The 14,090-nt window shown below is 46.4% G+C and overlaps 1 protein-coding gene across 1 annotated transcript in view; it reads right to left on the bottom strand.

Annotated features, from left to right (window-relative positions):
- Positions 1–14,090, bottom strand: part of LOC126188414 (homeobox protein homothorax-like) — a 383,268-nt gene that overhangs the window by 205,575 nt on the left and 163,603 nt on the right. The gene's annotated exons all lie outside the window — the stretch shown is intronic.

The following is a 14,090-nucleotide window of genomic DNA, read 5'->3' as shown; positions in this document are numbered from 1 at the left end:
ATGTACAGTATTGAAAGTTGACTGTTACATTTTCAACGTCCTATATTTTATTTATTACTTTCACTATTCAACATTTTCTTGTATTAGTTACGACAAATATGTAAATCAGTACCTAGTTTATCGATTGTGAACCACATAAGTTATCTCTGGGTGAGACTGTTACGTGTTCAGGAAGTATTCGTGGAATTCCGGCTGAACCGGCCTATCAGGCCACAGCCCGCCTCACTGGGAGTGCTGTGTCGCAAGTCTGGATAAGCTGTGAGTGTCCTGGCGTGCTATGAGTAAGACTTGTTACGTCGCGTGATGCTAAGGCTTGCAGTTTACTGTAGAGCGCGCTGTTAAGAGGTAGTTTGGCTGTCTGCGAAAAGGGCACACTTGCAATCCGATTTTGTTTTTCATTCACAGCGAACGTATGGATCATGCATAATTAATTTCTCGATGCTTACTGAAACTTTCATGACTTGGACGCCTGTTTCACATGTGAACATCCAGTCTTTGTGAGGAGACTGTGTTTCGAGGCTCGGTACAGAATCTGCTGTTAATTCATAAGAATGGTAGAACAGTTAATTTCGTCACACTCCTCGTCAGTGAACATATGCAAATGTTTTGCAGTGATCATACTTTGTCCGATTTTCTTACATGGTGGAAACTCTGCGTGCCATATGATTTCTGAGCACTAATAGGCCTATTGCAAGTTCTACTGTAATTTAGTTACTTTTCTGAAGTCAGTTATGTGAATTTGCATAAGTGTTCTTTCAAATCATTATTTTCTTGACAGCCACTTTCCTACTCATAAGAGTTTACGCTGACTTGCACTCAGCATGCGATCACTCGATGCGAAACGTAATACTGGCATTCGAAATTGGTAAAACCTTACAGATATCTTTCAGTAGCTGACATCAAAAACAGATTCGGCTGCTGTAAATAGAGTTCTTTCTGTTTTTTTGTATGATTTTTCAGCTTGTAAGGTAAGTGTAAGTGTTCACGCAGTGGCCAGAGTCGCAGCTATTTATTTTACGAGTATTCGGTGCCTTGTATTTGCACTCTGTTGTAATGTACCCACAGCACGGGAGTATTAGCCACTTTGCATTACACATTTTCATGTGCGATATTTGTTAGTGTTACTCGGATTCACGTTAATTCAATTTTTTTTTACTATGCTCATTAGAAAAATCGTTGAGCCAAGTCTAGGTAATGTGCTATAACATTTGTGCAGTCTGATATTGTTACCAGAGCATATTCGCACTTACTTTCATAGGTAACCTGTTTTTCAAAGCTAGAGGGAACCTTACAATACGTTATCGATTTCAGACTTAGGTAACATACAAACAACAGTAAAGAGAGCTCATTCGAATATATCAAACATATATTATTAACAAATACTGGTGAACGCCAAAGAATTCCATTTGTCAAAATGGATTAAAAGAAATACCAGTTCCCTCTCTCGGAAAAACGTTCCCGCTTATTCATAGCAGTGGTGGATCAATGATACCCCCTTGACAGATTGCTCTCGCTTACTCAGGTCGTGTTTCATGTACTACATGCGCGTGAAACTGTTATTACCTACGTTAAATTATAGTTACGGAGCAAATTATAAATTTTTACCAAATATTTTGTTTTTACGTAAAGTGCCTTCGAACATTAAGGAAAGTATGCTTCCGCCTTTCCGTCCTGTGAATAACATCATTGACACTTCTTTCACTATATCAAGACATAATCCGAAGCTCAATTTGCAGTTCAGGCCGCTATTTCTATCGACGTTCTCCGGCAACGTACAACTTTTATCCCCAACCTATTCAATGTTTTGTATCTCTGTGTTGTTGTTGTTGTTGTGGTCTTCAGTCCTGAGACTGGTTTGATGCAGCTCTCCATGCTACTCTATCCTGTGCAAGCTTCTTCATCTCCCAGTACCTACTGCAACCTACATCCTTCTGAATCTGCTTAGTATATTCATCTCTTGGTCTCCCCCTACGATTTTTACCCTCCACGCTGCCCTCCAATACTAAATTGGTGATCCCTTGATGCCTCAGAACATGTCCTACCAACCGATCCCTTCTTCTGGTCAAGTTGTGCCACAAACTTCTCTTCTCCCCAATCCTATTCAATACTTCCTCATTAGTTATGTGATCTACCCATTTAATCTTCAGCATTCTTCTGTAGCACCACATTTCAAAAGCTTCGATTCTCTTCTTGTCCAAACTATTTACCGTCCATGTTTCACTTCCATACATGGCTACGCTCCATACAAATACTTTCAGAAACGACTTCCTGACACTTAAATCTATACTCGATGTTAACAAATTTCTCTTGTTCAGAAACGCTTTCCTTGCCATTGCCAGTCTACATTTTATATCCTCTCTACTTCGACCATCATCAGTTATTTTGCTCCCCAAATAGCAAAACTCCTTTACTACTTTAAGTATCTCATTTCCTAATCTAATACCCTCAACATCACCCGACTTAATTCGACTACATTCCATTATTCTCGTTTTGCTTTTGTTGATGTTAATCTTATATCCTCCCTTCAAGATAACATCCATTCCGTTCAACTGCTCTTCCAAGTCCTTTGCTGTCTCTGACAGAATTACAATGTCATCGGCGAACCTCAATGTTTTTATTTCTTGTCCATGGATTTTAATACCTACTCCGAACTTTACTTTTGTTTCCTTTACTGCTTGCTCAATATACATCGGGGAGAGGCTGCAACCCTGTCTCACTCCCTTCCCAACCACTGCTTCCCTTTCATGTCCCTCGACTCTTATAACTGCCATCTGGTTTCTGTACAAATTGTAAATAGCCTTTCGCTCCCTGTATTTTATCCCTGCCACCTTTAGAATTTGAATTGAACGGAGACCTGGCAGTGAACAAAAGCACGATGCATCGTTGGGCGAGGCGTCTGTCATCATGCCTCCAAGAGCGCACAAACCTATCTAATCTCCCGCGTGCCGTCCGGCCGCACATTGCTGTGACTGCAGCAATGTTAGAACGTGCGCATCATTTCTCATTCGAAGTGATCGACGGACCACAATCAAACACATCGCTACTCAATTGGGTGTCTCTGTTGCTGATGTTGATACACCCATCCGCCAGTAGGGTTACTCGAAGGTGTGTGCCCGCTGGTTTCCTCAACGCCTAACGGAAGACCGTAAAGAGCAACGGAGGACCATCTGTGCGAAATTGCTTGTGCGTTACGAGGCTGAGGGTGATAATTTTTTGTCGAACATAGTCACAGGGACGAAACATGTGTTCATCACTTCCAACTGGAAACAAAACGGCAGTTCATGGAGTGGCACCACACCACCGCTCACCTGAAGAAAAAGTTCAAAACCGCACCCTTAGTCAGTAAAGTCATGGCGACAGCCTTCTGGGATTCTGAAAGGATTATTCAGTTTGATGTCCGCTATCATAGTGCAACGGTCAACTCTAAAGTGTATTGTGCTACCCTCAGGAAATTGAAGGAACGACTTCAGTGTGTTCTTCGCCACAAAAATGTAAACGAACTTCTCCTTTTCCATGACAACGCAAGGCCTTACACAAGTCTGCGTACCCGAAAGGAAAAAACTTCATTGGACTGTTCTTCCTCATCCACCCTACAGCCCGGATCTCGCACCCTCCGACTTCCATGTGTTCAGCCCAGCGAAGGATGCACTACGCGGGAAGCAGTATGTGGATGGCGGGGAAGTTATTGATGCAGCAAGACGACGCCGACCAGTAGAGTGGTACCGTTAGGGCATATATTCCCTCCCAGTTAGGTGGCGTAAGCCCGTCGCAATAAACGGAGATTATATTGAAAAATAGGGTTTCGTAGCCAAAAGAGGGGGGGAATAATATGATGTATTGAAATCCTGAATAAAACCAATATGCCTTCAGAAAAAAAAAAAAATTGTTGCATTACCTACTGAACATCCCTCATAGATTTCTTGTTGTTTCTCCGAATCAGAAGATGCGAATGACTAGATTCCTCCCTTCACAAGACCACTGTAAACTTCATCCTTCCGCAGCTGTGTCAGTACTCTCTCTCTCTCTCTCTCTCTCTCTCTCTCTCTCTCTACCTATTTCTCTCACACACACAAACGCACACACACACAAACGCACGCACACACAAATGCACGCACGCACACGCACACACACACACACACACACACACACACACACACTGTGACTCTAATATCCTCCCTGTCGCCAAGACCTTTTTGGTTTTTGCATTGTTCTCACTTTCAGCGTGAGAAGCCGTGCTGACGTAACGCGGACATCAGAAATGTCGCCGGCAGACTCGTACTTCCAGTCTACCCGCCAAGACAGCGTCCGAAGTAGCGAGGCGGGTGGACGCCAGCTGCCGGCGTGAGAAAGGAAAGCCGGCCGGACAGCGCAGGCCGTTAGCCCGGGCAGGCGTCATACGTCTGGAGGCGGCACGGCAGGTCGCTAACGATATGTGCCGGCTCATTAGGGGGACGGACCTAATCATAAAGACGCATCTGTCCGCTAAATTGGACGGGTTCGTTAGCGAGGCAGCGTAGCGTACTGCGTGGGCGACCGCCGCGAATCCCTCACCGCGCCACGCCGCGCCGGCGCGCTATGTAGCTCATTAATGTTACGCTCGCTCGTCTTAAGAGTCGCCCCCACTCGCCACCATTTCTCGATCTCCGCCGCTGTACTAACCGTCCGCATAAACGGCCCTGCACCGCTGCAGTACGCGCACTTCCTTCCCACCTGAGCGCCGCCATCAATCAGGGCGCCCGCGCGAGAGAAACACAGTGCTGATAACGGGAGCCCCGTCCTGCCCTTGACAGCTACGTTCGCCTTTTACGGCCGCGCTTTTAAGTAAAAGGGGAAAGGACAAGTGTCGCCGAACACGACCGAATGATTTTTCTGTTCGTCGTTCCGTTCGCTACGATTTAAGAATTGGTTTCGGATTTAGTGCCGCGACGCTCATAAAGGGAATTTATGCCCGAATTTAAGACGGCCGGGCGCCATTCGGGCGCGGCTTTAGCACTAACGCCTTTATCCCACGAGTCGCCGGCGAAACATATTCCCCGACGCGCAGACGCTGCGTCACCGCCGGCAAACGCTCTGCGCCTCAGAGAGCTAATTAGAAACTTTATGCGTGCTAAATACCCTGTTTCGGATCCGGTTCGACGTTTATGAAATTCGCCATTAGCATTTTAGCGGTTTCCCGGTGCCTTGATGGAGCCACAAACCGTAAGGCCTATAGCATCGGCAGCTACGAACTCAAGCTTCTCCTCAGCTAGATAAGCAACGACCACTTAAGGCAAGCGTAGGTAAGAATAATCGTGTGAACACAGTAAACAACAGAGACTCACTCTGATATTTTCCTACTTATCTTTAGAAAAACATGTTGCTACATAGTTAGTTATTCTCGGATGTTATAACTGTTTCTAGAAACGTAAAAAATCACACGAAATGTGTGCGGATCATGATTCGTGCCTAGGCAGCTCAACCGATAAGAGCATTACTAATAATTGGCAATGTTCCTAGTTCAAGCCTCGGTCCGCCACACAGTATATATCTGCCTACAAATTTCGTAAAATGACACTATCTACAGACTTCCAAATCAAATGTTCAAATGTGTCTGAAATCTTATGGGACTTAACTGCTAAGGTCATCAGTCCCTAAGCTTACACACTACTTAACCTAAATTACCCTAAGGACAAACACACACACCCATGCCCGAGGGAGGACTCGAACCTCCGCGGGGATCAGCCGCCAAATCAAATAACACAACAAATAATTAAAACACAATTATGGGTGAAAAACCACCCTGGTTCGAGGAAGGATGCAGCATGATCCAGAGATTTATTTCTAAGTAGGAGAATTAATTAGAGCACCCGCTAAAAATAGATTGTGCGAAAATAATGCAACAAGAAGGAATGGTGTTATGTATAACTACATAGGTAGTGGGGCAACAGAGGCATGAGCACAATTTGTTAGTGCAGATTGCCTAGATTCTGGGGCATACCTATTGTTCCACCTCCCATCCCCCTCCACCTCCCCCTCCTCGTCCTCTCCCATCCTTCTGGGAACACTCCTCACTGATACAATCACACTTTTAATATCAATTTGCTCGACTGATGAATTAAATCAATCAATTACTTAAATCCCCCTGGGAAACCAAAGAGCCCTCCCCCTCCCCTCCACCACCCCAAAACTGGCGGGAAAGAGATTCAGTAATAGTCAATTTGGAGAGAAATCGATTGCAGTGTAGGGAATATTGTTTAAACAATTTAAGCAATGTATGGAATACTGGTTAGTTAAACTATTTACAGGACAGAAGGTGACATGTGGAATATTTAAACAACTGTGATTTTTTTTCATTCCAATCATGCAAGGAAAACTGTGATGGAACATCCGTCACACGTAATTTCACTGCTAAAAATATTTCGATTGTGAAGCATGCACCATCCACTGTCTTCCACCCATTGCTGGCCCCTCGTGCCACCATACACACTGGTCACTTGGGGCCTCTCGAAGTGACACATATGTCAGTGGCCATGCCACGGGATGGTTCCAAGAGTGTCTGTTTGGGTCCCGTGACTGACAGACTGGATGTCACACTAATCCCCAAACAAAAACATCAGATGGTAGTAAACCTTTGATACTTGACACCCAAGAAATTCCTGTTGAAACATGTGATCTCTCTCTCTCTCTCTCTCTCTCTCTCTCTCTCTCTCTCTCTCTCTCTCATTCTCTCCTGTAGCATGCCACTGCTGGGCCTACACACACCATAGTCAGATCGAACTGCAAACAAAGCAGCGTTTACCTGGTGACCCCCTGCGGACTACTGACACACACATGAACTCCTTCCAATCACATCTTGTTCTGTATTCTAATACTGCTTGTCAATGTAGTACAGTGCCATATTATCCCATCTCGCTGGAAGGATGAAGTTGTTTCTCGAAAAACTGTCGCGCTCTAATAAGCCAGGACAAATAATTTCTTAGTATGCGAGCGTGGCTTCAATTCCTTTCTGACAGACTTTGTAAAACTGCATTCCTAAGTTTCGAGAAGGAAACGGACCAACGACTCCGGAAACTGCGATATTAACATCAATAAATGGTCCATACGAAGAGAAAATATGCGAGATAAGTAATTTCATTCTTACACAAAAATTCATCGCTAGTTGCTAGCCCAAGTGTAATGGCCCGATACGGCATTCGATATTTCTTTGAAAATATGAAAACGAAGCGGCATTGTTCCTGTTGTAGTCGCGGTGTCATTGTATAGCACCATAAAGTAAAAGAAGTGCCTTACACTAGCCAACTACTGTACATATGAACAGCTCGTTAATTATCTCGTTAAAGGAATAGCGTTAGTTTCCTCACCTGATCACAGAGAATTTGCCCTACCTTATTTTTTCTCTCTGTCTCTCATCAGGAACACATGTGACACACAAAGTTCTATTTTATAGTTCTACCTCCTAATGATTAGATTATAGTCATCTCACTCTAGTATGTCTACCTTCAGTAGTTTGATTTTATGCATCTGAAAGATAATGACGTCACCTGATTTTTAACGTTCCGTCGACGTCTCATTGCAAGTGTTACAATAGCTCAGTTGATTGAGGATGGAAGCAGAATTAGTTAGAGGAGTGTCGATCGAAAAGTTAATGTATTTTTCTGATTTAATCTGCTGAAACAGCAAGGAATGTAACGCAGGATGTTCAGACGGAAAACGTATCTCACATACTAGCCACTAACCCAGCACGCTCAATCCCACGTTGCAACTTGGGTGATAGCAGTGAGTGGCTTATACTCATGACGCCGATTCCATTCACGGTGCAAGTTGTTAGTTCCATTCATAACTTTCCGACCTTTCTTCCTCTCTCTGCTGTTCAGAGGCAGCAGCAAACAACAGGCAGAGTGGAAATGATTTCCTCAAATATTGTAACAGCGCGCGACGTCAAACAGCGAGCGACTGTGCAATCTCACGGGTCTTTCACTTCTTTTAACGTAGATTTAAATATTGACAGAGCGCCGCCTCCGCGCAGCCTCGCCCTTTCCCTTTTTCTGCTCTTTTTTCCGCCTTTCTCCCTGACGAGGCCGGAGCCGAGGAATGCTGGCCGGCACTTGTTTATAGGCAGCAGGCACAGTAGTGGCGGCGAGCGCTAAGTGGAGCAGCGGTTCTCCGGGAACAATTTTACATGAGAATCGGGCGCGTGTTTGCGCGCAGCGCGTGATGCGGCAAACAGCAGCGGGAGCGCCCAGTGCCAACACGGCGGGTTTACCGAGCGCCGCCTGCGTAACTGGAGACTGCGCGTCCAGTCGACGCCCAGGGTCCCCCTGTCTACCAGCTAGCCGAAAGCCGTGCCTTCGGTGGAGTCACTTTCAGCACCTGGTAAGACCACTTACTACGTTTCACCGGTTCAAAATGAATGATGCAGTTTCGTTTTGGGCTAAATACGTCATGATATTTCACGAAAATGCCTCGTAAATTGAAATTGTTTGCCGGCGGCCTTCAATCCTCGACCTTACCACTCGGGGTAATGCTGTTTGTGGCATTTTACAGCGATCGCGGTGCCTCTCCAAAGTCGGCTAAGCGAGTTGATACCACAGACATTAGCGAGAGCTCGCTGCAGTCCGCAACGACGTATGGGAGCCGCTCCTGGAGATCACACAAGCGAATGTCCCCATCGCATCCCCACCATCTTAGTCGTAAGAGGGTCCACTGGATAGCCGGTCAAAAACTGTACACACATCTAGCATGAAAACAGGAAGAAGGTGTGCCGAACTGTCAAAAAAAAGAAAAATAGAAACAGTGAACGCTCCAAGTTCAGAATTTGCACCATCGTGCTGAATTCTGTAGCTACGGTGTCGTCGTTGTGTGGTCCCGGTGTTGAACTGCGAAGGCGGAGATCGCGTTGAAATCCCGCTCGCGCCCCAATTTCCTTTGTAATATCCTTTACTGATGGTTGAAATAAGAAATAGTACGAGTGAAATTTGTAGGTACATATGAAGGCCATATTGGAGCAGTGGTGATTTTTATTCTCGTGCACCAACCCTTGATACAAATCATACCCTGTCGGGAGGAGGTTCTAGGCGCTCCAGCCCGGAACCACGCTGCTGCTACCGTCGCTGGTTCGAATCCTGCCTCGGGCATGGATGTGTGTGATGTCCTTAGGTTAGTAAGGTTTCAAAATTGGTTCAAATGGCTCTGAGCACTATGCGACTTAACTTCTGAGGTCATCAGTCGCCTAGAACTTATAACTAATTAAACCTAACTAACCTAAGGACACCACACACATCCATGCCCGAGGCAAGATTCGAACCTGCGACCGTAGCGGTCGCTCGGTTCCAGACTGTAGCGTCTAGAACCGCACGGCCACACCCGCCGGCGTTAGTAAGGTTTAAGTAGTTGTAAGTCTAGGGGACTTATGACCTCAGATGCTAAGTCCCATAGTGCTCAGAGCCACTTGAACCATTTTTTTTTGTCGGGAGGTGGACATAGAAACAATACAACCAAAACTAATAGGTAAGTTCTATTCTAAATTTTCGAAGGCACTTTTAAGAAGGTATGTCGGAGAAAGTTCCCTACTTTGTGTGAAGAGGGGGCCTCATCTCGTATCTTCACGCTGTTCACCAGAGGTTTAACACATGCACAGATCATGCACTTTGCGAGTGGAGATAATTCGGTGGATCCGATCTAGCGTTCTGACAGAGTGGTTTCTATCAAGCTTGTAATTCCGATCTTTTCTGACCTATCATGTGATAGGGAGACTTAGTCAGTCGATCCAGTACAGACATCGTCCACTACGAAGGAAATGACAGTCCCGATATTTAGCGTCAACGACGATTGAGCAGCACAGATCAGAGAGGAATGCAGGGGCGTAATCGGTAGAGCGGGGACGTGTGACGAATGCTACCACGTACGGTTCGCCGTCGGCAGCCATCTGCTCGGTGTCCCTGGGTGCGCCTGTACACAGCGAAGCGATACTCGGTGTCCCGGCTGGGTGGCAGCCTGTAGCTGGCGGGAGCGACGCGGCTTATCTGCGTGAAGCTGCACCGGATCGGGAATTGGGGTCGCTGTAGCAGGCTTGGAGAAACACCACCACAGCAGAGCACGGGGCGAGGCGGGAGGCGGGAGCAGCAAGCGTGGCTGGTGGCTGGCGGCTGGTGGCTGCGAGCAGCGCAGCCGCTCCAGCACAAACACGGTGTGTCAACAGATTTAAGAGGCTGCGACACGGCGTTATCGCGGCGCGTACACGCGCGCCAATACCGCCGCCTCCGACGCCCTCACCGCCCCCGCCACAGCTGCTGCGCCCAGATAAATAGTCGCCCACCCCCGGGACCACCAACTTGCGCCGATCTACCGGCTCACAGTGCGGAACTAGCCTTGCTCCCCCTGGACGGTCCAGGTGTTTACGTGCCGTCCACCGGCGCTTTCTTGGCGCGGGAATTTTCAGCCTTACTGATGCATCGGGTGCTCTATTACTGCAGGAGGAGATAAAAAAAAGTGAAACTACATGGTAAACATAAATAAAATGTAGAAACTGCAGGGACGGATACCTGACTGAAAAATGGAGGAAAAAAGATTCTATGAACATATGTCCGGAAGTGCATCGTTGCCACGTTAGATGGCGCTGGCGAATGAAAGTTCCTCTAAACTTGTGCGTGCGATCCTTGCAGGCTGTGTGGTTGACGCAGCTTCTTGTAAGCAGCAAAATGGTCCGGTAATCATGTTGGGAACAAGCCGAGATGGTGTTTGTGTACGGTCAAGCCGGCGGGAGTGTCCGAGCGGTTCTAGGCGCTACAGTTCGGAACCGCGCAACCACTACGGTTGCAGGTTCGAATCCAGCCTCGGGCATGGATGTGTGTAATGTCCTTAGGTTAGTTACGTTTAAGTAGTTCTAAGTTCTAGGGCACTGATGACCTCAGAAGTTAAGTCCCATAGCTCAGAGCCATTTGAGCCATTTTTGTACGGCCAAGCAGATGGAACGGTCAAGAGGCAACAAGGCTACACCAAAGCAAGTACCTTTACAAACACCAACCACATCACACAACATTTCAAGTCCTTTTTGTTGTTTGTGTGCTCATTAACCCTTTCAGACAGACGAAGGTGGGGAGGAGGCGGACTGTGGCTACACCTAATACAGCATCGCGTTGTACAGGATACCGAAATGAACCATAGTGCAAGTTCCCGGGAGGTGGTGTAAGCCGAAGTACGACTGTGTGAATCCTGTATGACAGCCGCTACTGTTCCTATCCCCTGCAACGAGTGCAAGAGTTATCAGCAGCAGTTTTCCCTCTATTGGAAGAATTTCGTCGAAGGTGTTTGCACCAGACCATCGCAAATAACTGGAAATGCGTCGTTGCATTTCTGTCATCAGCCCCCTTTACCGACGAAGCAGTCATTACCAGAAATGGCATTATCAATCTGCATAATAGTCATCTGTGGGCTACAGACAGTTCCCGGGGAATTGTTGACGCGCCTCATCAGCATCGGTTCGGCAGCAGTGTGTGGACAGGAATTCATGGCGACCACTTACTTGGACCGGTTATTATTCCACAACGCCTCGACGGAGGAACGTACCTGGACCTCCTGCGGAATACTCTACATAGTCTGTTTCAGAATGTGCCATTAGCAGTGCGACAGGTTATGTGGTTTCTGTATGACGGAACACCATCCCAGTTCCACATTACAGTTCGCCGACACAACAAGAACATCTTCTCCAGACGCTGCATAGGACGCGGAGGCTCTATAGCATGGCCTGCTAGATCAACGGACTTAACTCCCTTGGATTTTTGCTTTCGGGGTATCTGAAAAGCGTTGCGTATGCTGAACTATTTCCTGATGTGCAACCCTTAAACAGCTTGTTCACGACGCATATGACACTATTCGGAGAGGGTCCGGAAAGTGCGAAAGAGTGCGGCAATCCATGATGTGTCGAATGAAACCGTGCATTCATACCATGGAGGCCACTTTGAACTTCTGTTTTGACGTGGATCCGGTGCAGCTCTTTACTGTGTTGTGGAACGTTTTGTTGTCATTGCACACACACCGTCCATTTCCGGACTCTTGTTCAACGTGCACAGGGCCTTTTTTCCTCCATTTCCAATCAGGAATTCGTCCCTGCAGTTTGTCAGTTTCATTAATGTTCACCGTGTATATAGCTCTAGAGAACTTTTAGTCTCAAACATCTATGATCTATATACGCAGACTGAAGCGATGATTGAAAATTTACACAAAGGCCGGGATTCGAACCTGTGACTTCTACTCACTAAGTTGATGCGCTAACAAGTTGGCGGCGCAGTGGCTTCAAAAGGTCTCTAACCAGATAGTTTCATTTGATTGAAACACCTATGCCTGGGTTTCAGGCCAGATGGTCTGTTTCGTTCGATGCTGAAGTGCTTTTCCAATACAGTTGGAGAACCTCTGCAATGCTCTACAGTGTTCAGTGTAATACCCTTATTTCATAGTGCATACTTCTTCCTGGGGCATGTGGACAGCCTAGTTCGCGCGAGTCTGGGTAATACTCGCGCGGAAACGATTGCTAGGATTAGTGTAGCCGCGGAAATAATATGAAAAATTCCTGAAATTCTTGAGCGTTTAAGACAGTCAATAGTGCGTGATTGTGGTAGTCGAAATTTTGAAGGGGAACTAGCTCTGCATTTGCTACGTGCTGTACAGTACAGTGAAAGAACAGACTGAACACACTGTGATAAAGGTGTACGTGTCTTGTCTGAGGGTTATTCATGCTTCTGTTGTGTGTTGTACATTTTGGTTATTGCATATTACAGGCTTCTTTGATGTTATGAATATGTTTCAGTTTCATTAAAAAGTTACTACTGGTTTTGCATCTATAGAGATGCATCGTCACGTGATCTGTACAAGAGCCCGCAGCTCGTGGTCGTGCGGTAGCGTTCTCGCTTCCCGCGCCCGGGTTCCCGGGTTCGATTCCGGGCGGGGTCAGGGATTTTCACTGCCTCGTGATGGCTGGGTGTTGTGTGATGTCCTTAGATTAGCTAGGTTTAAGTAGTTCTAAGTTCTAGGGGACTGATGACCATAGATGTTAAGTCCCATAGTGCTCAGAGCCATTTGAACCATTTGAATCTGTACAAGAAATTAAAATATTACAGAAGCACAACGGCTTGAATAGCAAATCGAATAAATCATAATTACATTATTACTCTGTAACGAACTGTTAGAGACCGTGGGTCGCTTGTACCACAGTACTCAGAAGGTACCCCTGAACAATCTCTGAAAGTTTGTTTTCTGGTCCACTCTATGTAGAGGGTGTTACGGGTGTAAGTGCAGACAATATGATCATTGGGACGTTAATAGGTACCCAGTAGTGTGTTAGTTATTTTTTCTCCGTATTTAGCAGACTTCCAGCAAACACGTAACGTAACTTACTGCCTGATGTTCTATGCACGGTCGTAAATGCACTTACGCTTATCAATATAGACTAACCGTTTTGCATTTGCGCGTCCAAACTTCAACACCTGACCTACTGTCGAGGGAAAATAAGCATTAATGACTCTCTCTTGCCACAAGCACTTAGAGGTACTAACTAGCCTAAAAACGTACTACTCCCAATAGCTATTGGGAGTATTCTTAGCCTGCAAATCGAGAGAGTACTGTTGTAATGTTGCTCAGTACACTATCCTCAGTCACCAATAAAACCGCACTTCTGGAACTCTGTGGATTCAGTAGACTTCCGAGTATAATACCGAGAAAGGCCAATGACATATATGCACAATGTCTTTGTTGAAAAACGTGCATTCCGAAAAGACGCCATACAGCCATCGCCAGCACACCTGAAACAATCTAAATTGCACCAAGACTTACTGCCCGTGGGAAACAGAAGTGACTTTTCGCGCCCTGGTGGTTGCGTTGCGAAGCTCCACGCTGTAAATCGCGGTAACCTATCACGAAGGCGAGAGAGACCAGGTGTCACGACTGTTCTGCTTGCATTGTTTATCCCAGGTAGCTCAGGCGGCGGAGCGTTGCAACACGCAGTACCTGAGGAGTGGTCCCGATCTGTATTCATCACGTCAATTGCTCTCAGCAAGAGAGTAGTCAGCTGCCAATCACCGTCCAGCTCGTCTTAACGAGCCGATGAGTGTACCCGATTG

This window comes from Schistocerca cancellata, chromosome 5, assembly GCF_023864275.1.
Source record: "Schistocerca cancellata isolate TAMUIC-IGC-003103 chromosome 5, iqSchCanc2.1, whole genome shotgun sequence".
Lineage (NCBI taxonomy): Eukaryota > Metazoa > Arthropoda > Insecta > Orthoptera > Acrididae > Schistocerca > Schistocerca cancellata.
This window is presented reverse-complemented; position numbering and strand designations above follow the sequence as displayed.